Here is a 10,157-nt window from a genome sequence, read left to right as displayed (position 1 = left end):
GGTACACGTAAAAATAATAAAATTTTTTTAAAAAAGATACCCATATTTTAGATACCATTTATTAGAACTTTGACATATCCCTTAAGAGAAGATACATACTTGCCAGCCAGCAACAACAGAACCAGAATTTAGGACTTCTAGCCCCCAGTCCAGTGCTCTTGCAATTACATCAAATTGTCTCACTGTCTTACTGAAGAATTATCATATCAGTTGCAACTTTTCATCAACTAACAACGAGATTTGGGGGGGGTTTTGTTGGGACGTTTTCTTTTTAATTAGTTACCTCTACGAAACAACATATGATCAAGATTAAGAGGAAATGGTGATGAAGGAGGAAAGTGAAGCTGCTCTGACGGAACTGACAAAAAACAAGGCCCCAGGAATTGCCAGCATAACAACTGCTGTATTTCAACACATGATGCACTCGACACACTAACCAGGTTGTGCCAAGAAATCTGGAGAACAATCACCTGGCCAACTGACTGGAAGAGATTCATACTTATTTTCCCATTCAAAAAAAGGTGATGTGACAGAGTGTGGAAATTATCAAACAATATCAATATTACATACAAACAAGATCCTGCTAAAAATTATCCGAAACGACTGTAACAGCACATCAACAGAGAAATACCAGATTTGCAGGCTGGGTTTAGAAGAGGCCGTGAAACTAGGGACAGGATAGACACTATTAGGAGGATCTTGGCTGACAGCACAAAGTACCAGAGGAATGCCTATCTGTGTTTCACTGTGCAAAGTTATTTGACTGTGGGGATGACAACAAACTGTGGTTAACTTTGAGAAGAATAGGAATACCAGAACATTTGATTGTGCTTATGCAAAATCTATACTCGGACCAGGAGGCAATCGTTCAGAACAGAGCAAGGAAACACTGGATGGCTGAAAATCAGGAAAGGTGTAGGTCAGAAATGCATCCTATCTCCACACCTTTTCAATCTATATGTAGAACAGATCTTCCAGGAGGCTGGGCTCTATGAGGAATGTGGCAATGGGATTGGAGGAAGACTCATCAACAACTCACGTTATGTAGATGACACAATCCTGTCTGCTGAAAATGAAGAGGACGGGAGGCATTTGTTGCAGAAGATCAAGAACTGTAGCCTTCAAGATAGACTGAAACTCAATATAAAGAAAACAAATATTCTCACTACTGGGCCAATTTGTAGCATCATGAGAGATGGTAAAGAGATTGGATTATTGACAGTTTCAGTTCGCTTGGATCTACAATCAACGTTCTTGGTGCTGACAGCCAGAAAAATCAAAAGATTAATTGTATTGGGAAAATCTACTGTCAGGAACACCTCCAGAGTACTGAAGAACAATGGTCAGTCTAGAGATTATAAAGTGGCCGTGATTCAGGTCATGGTCTTCACAATTACTCGTTATGCATCAGAGAGCTGGACAATGACTAAGGATGATAGAAGAAGAATTGATGCCTTTGAGTTGTGGTGCTGGAGAAGAGTACTGAATATGGACGGCTAAGAGAACAAACTGGTCTGCCTTGGAGAGGGTGAAAGCAAGTGCCTTCATGGAAGCAAGGATTCTGGAGCTCCGTCTCACATACTTTGGGCACATGGCCAGGAGGGACTAGTCCTTAGAGAGGGACATCATGCTTGGAAGGGTGGAGGGACAGTGCAAGATGATGCAGGATGAGATAGACTGATACAGTAACTGAGGTAATGGGGATAGGTATGTCAGAATCAGTGAGACTGGTGCAGGATAGAACAGGCTTCAAAGTTACTGTACACAGGATCGCTATGAATTATAAGAGACTCAACAGCATGTAACAATATCATGATGTCTGAGTAAAGGAATGAAAAATAAGGTTCAGATGCTGAACCTAATTTCCTCATAACAATCTACTTAATATATGGTATTCAGAACACATTACATATAATAGCAGAACTGAATTTCAAAGAAAAATAATCAGAAAATACTCTACAGAAAAGTCTTATTTTAAGAAATAAAATATTTCAACTTTAAAAAAGCTTGCTATAAGCAATGGAACATAAAATATTCTACTTTATAGAAATTGAAATACTTTATGAATAATAAGATGTAATTTCATATTTTAACAAACAAATATATTTTGGATAACATACCAGTTTGGGCATTGCGGTAAAGTGAAATGCTTTGTCTGTTCGTAGCTTCCTAAAAATATATGCCGCATCAAAATGCTGTGCATTAATCAAATCTTGCTGAAATTTTAAAACTTCATCCCAATCCTTCAGGGCCACTCTAATCTGCAACAAGAAAGAGTGTTAAAGTTGTACCAAATGTACTTTTTTAAAAAAAATTGAAATTTTATTGTAGTTTACATAGAACTTGGATTTCCATTCATTCATTCATTCATTCATTGTTGCACATTTTCCTCCCTACCCATGCCCCCCAGTTCGCTTTTTTCTTTGGAAAAAAGTTCATTGTTATACAGGGCCCCCCTCTAGATCACTTTACTATGAAGCTCTTATTCTGGACTCTTGTCATACCAGTAACACTTAATCATATATTCCTTTTGTACAGTTCTCTCTCTTGTCTGTTTTGAAGTCGTGTACATTATTTATCCCCTTTTCTTAGTTCCCCCCAACCCCCATCTGTTCTGTTTTATAATAGTGGCATTATACAGTATCTGTCTTTTCTGTGACGGAGATATTTCACTAAGCATATTGTCCTCCATGGTCACCCATTTTGTATTATTTCATGAGTTCTTTGTTTTTTCAGTGCTGTGTACTATTCCATTTTGTGAATATACAAGAGCTCCTTTATCCATTCATTTGTTGATGGACACTTGGGTTGTTTCCAACTCTTTGCTATTGTGAATAAAGCCGCAATAATTATGGGTGTGTATATATCCACTTGGGTGGCAGTTACGGTTTTTTGGGGGTATATTTCCAGTAGTGGAATTGCTAGGTCAAGTGATATTTCTATTTGCAACTTTTTGAGAAAGCACCATACAGCCTTCCTCAGTGGTTGCACAAATGTAATTTTTTAACAAATGTAGAATAATATAAAACACTGGCATTCCTATTTCGTTTACTGTAAAAACATTGCATGCATTTCCCACCTCTGCCAGGAAAAAGTAACTTACCAAGTATTACCTTTTGTTTTGGTTGGCACAGTTGGGTGTTATATAATCCATACAGTAGGTACAAAGCACCAACTCTGATCTGGAAGGTGTATGGAGGCAAAAAATACCGCCAACCCAAAGCTAAGGCTTCTTTTGTAAACATGTTCTTTTCCGAATTTCTCATCCGCCCACTAAAAAACAAAGAGGAAAATATATCATGACTCAATAATCCTGGAAAAAAAGCCACTAAAACAGTTATATCAAACCAAACCTGCTGCTGTCAATTCCAATTCTTGGTGACCCCATGTCTAAAAAATAGAACTACACATTAGAGTTTTCTTGGCTATAATCTGCACCATAGAGCAGGGTTTAGGCCTTTTGTACATAGGGTTGCTATGAGTCACAAGCAACTCAACGGCACATAACAACAACAATCTGCACCAAAGCAATGAGCCACCGGCTATCAGCTCCTTAGAAAAGGTGCTCACTTGCTTAAAAAGCAGCTGCTTGAAAAATGGATGGGGATTCCACCCTGGGTCCTTGTATGATTGAAGCATAAATGCTAATTTTTCTGCTGGACTTCTAGAACTGAGGCATTCGAAAGAAGTAGATAAATATGACTGCACCTTTTAAAGCATCAGATTTAGCTGCTGAAATGGAAAGCAAAGGGGAAGAGACTGAAAAGTGTTACTATTTAAAAATTTGAAACATTTAATATCATTATCATGGCTATATTACAGAATAAGAGACAAAATCTGTGCATTTTAATATATGAGAGAGTCGAGAGAGTCGCCTGTATTCTCACAAATCTGTACTCTTGTCACTGGGATACCAAGTTTAAAAAATCAGACAAACAAGGAAATGTAACAGATCCCCCAGCCAAATTCTGCACAGAAAAACAAAGATCAAGGTAAAAGAGCAAGTGAGTGTGAGCAGGGAGGGGAGCGCGACAATGGGTGAGTGGAAATCCAAGACCTCTGTAAATGTCTATTAAAATTAATGGGAAAAAAAAAGAGCAAGTGAGAAGAGCAGGCTGCACTGCCCTCAAGAGTAGTTCCGTCCAAACATCAAATAAAGAAAAAAATAAGTAGAATAGCAAATATATTTTCTGAAGACAGACAGCAACATTAATAAATGACCAAACATTTTTTAGCTATGTGTGAAACCACAGGAAAAAAAAGCCAGTGAAATACCTTTCTTACAACTTTGGAAAAACAACCAACGCATAATTTGTGTGTATTTTGGATAGGTGTCTAAGTAAGACTTGAAATTAGTCAACAAAATTAGCCAGTTTTAGAGCTCTGGTGACCTAGTGGCAAGAAGCTGCACTGCAATCCCAAAGGCACATGGTTTGAATCCACCAGATGCTCTGCTTGAGAAGGAGGGGCAATCTCCAGTGGGATCTGATTCGACAATACACACACACAAAAATAATACAAAAAAAATGATTTTTTAAAAAAATAGCCAATTTAAATTATACTTATAGGTTTAAAAATTATATTGTGTTTCCGTTCATTCACAGATCGAAAAAGTGTCCATTTTTAATACAATCTTGGCTAAAAGAACTAAAAGTGGAAGCATAAAATAATGCCTACACTGTTATCTGACTGCAAGAGGGTAGTGAAAAATTTTGCCTTGAACATTCAAGTATTATCATTTTTAAAAAAATGTAAAACACCTACTTAAGTATTAAAACTCTAAGCAATTCCTAAAGAAAATCTACCACTCGTTACATGACCTAGTTTTTTTCACATTAACTAAAAATTGAGAGAATCCAGCAAATACTTCCTAAACTTCCATTTTCCCTAAGAGTACAGCAAAAGATCATGAGCTTTAGATGCAAGCAGACATAATCACAGTATTTATTACACTACCTCCTAGCACTGCAATCTTGAGGAAGCTATTCAATGTCTTTAAGCTTCAATTTCTTCATCTATAAAATAAGGATAATTATACCTGCTTTCCCAAGCTGTTCTCTAGATTAAATGTTAGATTATAAAGGCATTACATTTAGAAGCCATTTAAAAATTAGTTCTCCTTTCATTAACCGTACATTAAATAACTTCTTCATTGTCTATCACTCCTATTGCACAAACTACCTAAATAATTATCCCAATAAAAAGAAAAAAGACAACTCTCACATTTTACTCAGCAAGACAGGTTCAATTATAAGGATTCATTCACTTGGTCAGCTAACTCCTTAGTCTTTGTAGTATTTTATCTATAAACTCATCTTACACGGTCTTCATAAAGTAGTGTGGAATGAAATATTAACAACATTTTCTAAGTACTGAGAATGTGCTTATAATACGGTGCTGTTAGATGACATTAAGTTGATTAAACCTTAGTGACCTTATGAACAATATATCTGAACTTGACCCTACCACGCACTGTTACGTGCATTCGAGTTGCCTACAACTCATAGCGACCCATGTACAACAGCCCTAAAGTCTGCTCTATCCTGTGCCAATCTCACGGTCTCCACCACACCTATTGCGATTACCCCAATCACTGAGTCAATCCACCTCACAGAGGGTCTCCTTCTCTTATGCTGTCCCTCCACCCTCCCAAGCATGACATCCTTCCCAAGGATTGGTCTCTCCTTGCAATAATATATCCAGAGGAGAGACCGGTCCTTGGAGAAGGACATCATGCTTGGGAGGGTGGAGGGACAGCACAGGAGGGGAAGGCCCTCTATGAGGTGGATTGATTCAGTGACTGGGATAATCGGGATGGGAGTGTCAGAGACAGTGCGATTGGCACAGGACAGAGCAGAGTTCAGGGTTGTTGTACATAGGGTCGCTATGAGTCGCAAGCTACTCGACGGCACATAACAACAACAACATATCAGAGGAAGCTTCAGAATCCTTGCCTTCTAGGAGCAGCCTGGTTTAATCCTCTCAAAGCTGAACCTGTTCGTTTTCTTAGCAGTCCGTGGTATATTCAATACTTTCGTCCAACACCATAGCTCAAAGGCATCAATTCTCCTTCTATCCTCCTTAGTCACTGTCCAACTCTCTGACGCATAGCAATTGACTGCAAAAACCATGGTCTGTATCAGGCGCACCTTAGTCTCCAGAGTGACATCACTGCTCTTCATTACTTTGGAGAGGCCTCTAACAGCAGACTTTCCCATCACAATCTTCATAATTTCTGATATACCCAAATCCACTGTTACAGTCACTGTGTTAATCCATCATGTTGGAGGTCGTCTTCTCTTTCTCTGACCCTCTAGCTTTCCCGGCATGATGTCTTTTTCCAAGGACTGGCTCTTCCTGACAAGCCTGAAGTATACAAGATGAAGTTTCACTATCCTTGCCTCTAAAGAGCATTCCAGTTGCACTTCCTCCTAGGCAGACTACCTGTTCTTTTGTCAGTACATGGGGCATTCAGTAGTCTTCTCCAACACCTCAACTCAAAGGCACTGAGTCTTCTTCTGTCATCCTTTTTCACCAACTTTCAGATGCATAAGGAGCAACTGAAAACACCATGGCTTGAATGAAGCACACCTTGGTCTAAACTCACATCCTTATTCTTTAGCACTTTGGAGAGTTTCTTGACAGTAGATCTTCCCTATGCAGCATCTTTTGACTTCTTGACTGCTGTTACTATGGGTGTTCACTGATGATCCAAGTAAAATAAAATTATTGACCACTTCAATCTTTTTTTCCATCTATCGTCCAGTGGTGAGAATTTTTGGTTTTTTTGATGTTGACAGGTTGCCCTTACTGAAGGTTATACTCCTTAACTCTCTGCAGGAAATGTTTCAAATTATCTTTATAACACTAAACATTTTTCTGAGTAATGAAAATGAGTTATTACATTAGTTCATCTAATTCTCACAACTATGGGGGGGGGGTATTAGGGATCTCTGGTGGCCAGTAGGTAAGGAGTTCTGCTGCCAAATAAAACAAAGGTGGTTCGAATCCATCAGTGGCTGCGCAGGGTAAAGATAGGCAATCTCTTCCCTTGAGATTTAAAACTTCAGCAAACCAGCTATCAGTTCGAAACAACCTATGAAGTATTAACAATATTTTTTATTCAAGCAGGTAAGTAACATGCCCAGTCACAGCAAGTCAGTGGGACCTGCATTCATATGCATGCAGCTGTGCTCCATAATCTGTGCTCTCTATTCACCTTTCCAAACTATTGTTGGTGTGTACTGTCCAGTCTAAGCTGATCCATAGCTGACCCTCCACCGGGTTTTCAAAGGCAGTCCAGGAGAGTAGCTGGTGGATTCAAACTGTGCTGGCAGCACATTTCCTTACCCCTAAGCTGCAAGTATACAAGTCTAACCACCAGGTGGTAGGTAAGTGTAAAGACACAACAAGCACAGGTTTCTCTAAGGGCAAAAAGAGGGCCCAGAGCACCTCAGTGCAGAAGGACAAAGAATGGCTTTCTTGAGGAATTGTTAACTTGTCAATTGAGCTTAAAGTAGCAGGTAAAGGGGTCTAAGGGAGGGAGCATCTGAAAGGGCTAAAAGCAGAAACTGGAGTGAAAGAAAACCTAAAAGCATGAGATGGCAGGAAGATGATGCTGAAGGGATGAGCAGAGAGAGGTCAGGCACGAAGGATCTTGCCAGCCATGTTAGGGAATTCGAGCTTTACCCCAAAGGCAATGGGAATCACTGAAGGGTGAACAGGAGCGTGACATTATCTCACTTACTGACGAAAGATTAATTTGTGCTGCTTACAAGACCGACGAAGGGTGGATGATGCTGGCCTGCGACAGGAGGGAGTCCAATGGAAATGGAAAGAAAGTTTAGAAGGAGCGCCAGAAGAAATGCATACGAGAGAGACACACCACCGCACAAGAATGCAAGGGAAGCCCAGTGAGAGGGAGAAGGGAAGTCCCAGGAGAGACCGAGGTAGTTGTCAGAGGCACACGGTCCTCTCCGGTAAGTACACGTGCAGAGATCCAAGAGGAGTGGGGGAGAAAAACCTCCCCGACGTGCTCCAGGATAGAGAGGTGGCTAGTGGAGGGCAGCACCCACCAGAATATGGTCCCGAACTTCCTGTTCCTCCAGAGCTCGGTGAAGTCCTCGAAGCGCACGCTGTCAATCTCCTGGAAGCGACTGAGCAGCGCTTCGCAGTCAGTTTGCAGGCCAGCAGGAGCCCCCATACCTTCCACCTTCCCCACGCCGCCTGCGCGGCCTCGCAGTGTCGCCGAGGAAACCGGCCTGAACGCCCCGCCTCTACGCCATGACGCAATCGCGTTCTGTACGCGCCAATCGCGTCTAGTTATACTCACGCGACTGCGCTGCGGGCTCATTGAGCCTGCGTGTGGACGTGCGGCATTTAGTAATTTCACTTTTACCTTGGCTCGTTTGAAAATACAAGCTGTTATTTTCCTTTCCTTGAAAGAGTTTACGTTTCAAGAAAAGCCTGACGGTCACTTTCCTTTAAAGTGACCCTAGATCGAAACAAGTTAACTTTTGGAGCTAGAGAAGAACTGTCCCAACGCACCCCCATTCCAAAACAAAAACAAGAGAGCTGCAGAAGTGGGCGTGGTAGAAAAATGGACTGGATTCTTTCTCTTGATCTCATAGCTCAAGTAGTCTAAACCACATAATATATGTGACAGTCTCGTCCCTAGCAATCTTGTGCAAAAACCTTTGAAAAGAGAAGTGTTATTCTGACCCCTATAAATATCTGTCCGCTATACACCACACTCCATATGCAAAAAACTAGCACAACATTTTAGCAGAAACTTTTGATAGGTACTGCCAAATTTGTAGGAGTAATTTCTGGACTAAACTGGTGTTGGTTATATGCATTTAAAAAGTTTGGAGATTGTTTTCATTTACTGTCTTTATGGTGATTTTTTTAAATGTATGTACAGAAGTTCTTAATGCCAATTTGATATTTTTCTGATAAGGACTTTGTTTTGATAGGGACTTTTAGGGTCTGATTCTAAACAATAAAAACCAAACTCATTGTTGTCAGTTTTCACTCATGGCAACCACCTGACTGCTCAATAGCATTTTCTTGACTGCAGTCTTGACAGACACATCACTAGGCTGTTCTTCTGCAGTACTGCTGGGTAAACGTGAATTGCTGCCAACTATTAGCTTAGTAATGAGTGCAAACTGTTTATGTCATCTAGGGCCATATAACATATGCACTTGTTGGGTTCCTTCAAGTATGACTCCTAGCGACCCTATGAACAGAAGATCTGAACCCTGTTCTATCCTGCATCATCCTCACACTTGTGACACAAGTGTGACCAGCAGTAACATTGTCAATCCACCTGGTTGAGAGTCTTCCTCTCCTCCGACCCTTCATTTTTCCTAGCATCATGTCCTTCTATAAGGACCAGCCTCTCCTAGCAACATGCTCAAAGAGTGTGAGCTGAAGCCTTATAATTCTCTGGCTGCACCTTCTCGAAGACATATATCTGTTTGTTCTCTTGGCCATCCATGGTATGTTCAGTGCTCCTTTCTAACACCACAGGTCAAAGGTGTCAATTATTTTCCTATCATTCTTATTCATTGTTGAGCTCTCAGATGCATAGCAAGTAATTGGAAAGACTATGGCCTGAATCAGATGCACCTTAGTATTCAAACTGACATCACTAGCCCTCAATAATTTTGAAAGGTCCGTATCAACAGATTTTCCCAGTGCAATGTGTCTCCTTATTTCCTGACTGCCGGTACCAGATATTAATTGTGGATCCAAGTGAGATGAAGCTGTTGACAGTTTCAATCTCCTCTCCATCCATCATGCCTATCAGTCCAGTGATAAGAATCTTTGTTTTCCTGACACTGAGATGCAATCCATAAAGGCTGCATTCCTTGATCTTCTGCAACGAGAGCTTCAAGTCTTCCTCCCTTTCAGCTAATAAGGTTGCATCATCTGCATAACCCACGTTATTGCTGAGTCTCCCTCCAATCCTGATGCCATACTCCTCTTCATAGAGTCTAGCTTCTCAGATGATTTGCTCAGCATACAGATTGAATAGGTATGGAGAGAGAATACAACCCTGAAACACTCCCTTCCCTGTTCCAAACCATGCTGTGCTCCCCTGCTCTGTTCACACATCTCCTGATCAAGGTAGAGGTTCTGCAAGAGCATAA

The 10,157-nt window shown here is 40.6% G+C and overlaps 1 pseudogene; it reads right to left on the bottom strand.

The window, feature by feature from the left end:
- LOC102869616 overlaps positions 1-8,203 on the bottom strand; it is a 47,045-nt pseudogene extending 38,842 nt beyond the window's left edge.
- Positions 8,204-10,157: the final 1,954 nt, after the last annotated feature.

The sequence above is a fragment of the Elephantulus edwardii genome, unplaced genomic scaffold (assembly GCF_000299155.1).
Source record: "Elephantulus edwardii isolate Elephantulus edwardi_28Jun2011 unplaced genomic scaffold, EleEdw1.0 scaffold00104, whole genome shotgun sequence".
Classification (NCBI taxonomy): domain Eukaryota; kingdom Metazoa; phylum Chordata; class Mammalia; order Macroscelidea; family Macroscelididae; genus Elephantulus; species Elephantulus edwardii.
Note: the sequence above shows the minus strand (reverse complement) of the source record. Positions and strands in the feature narration are given on the sequence as shown.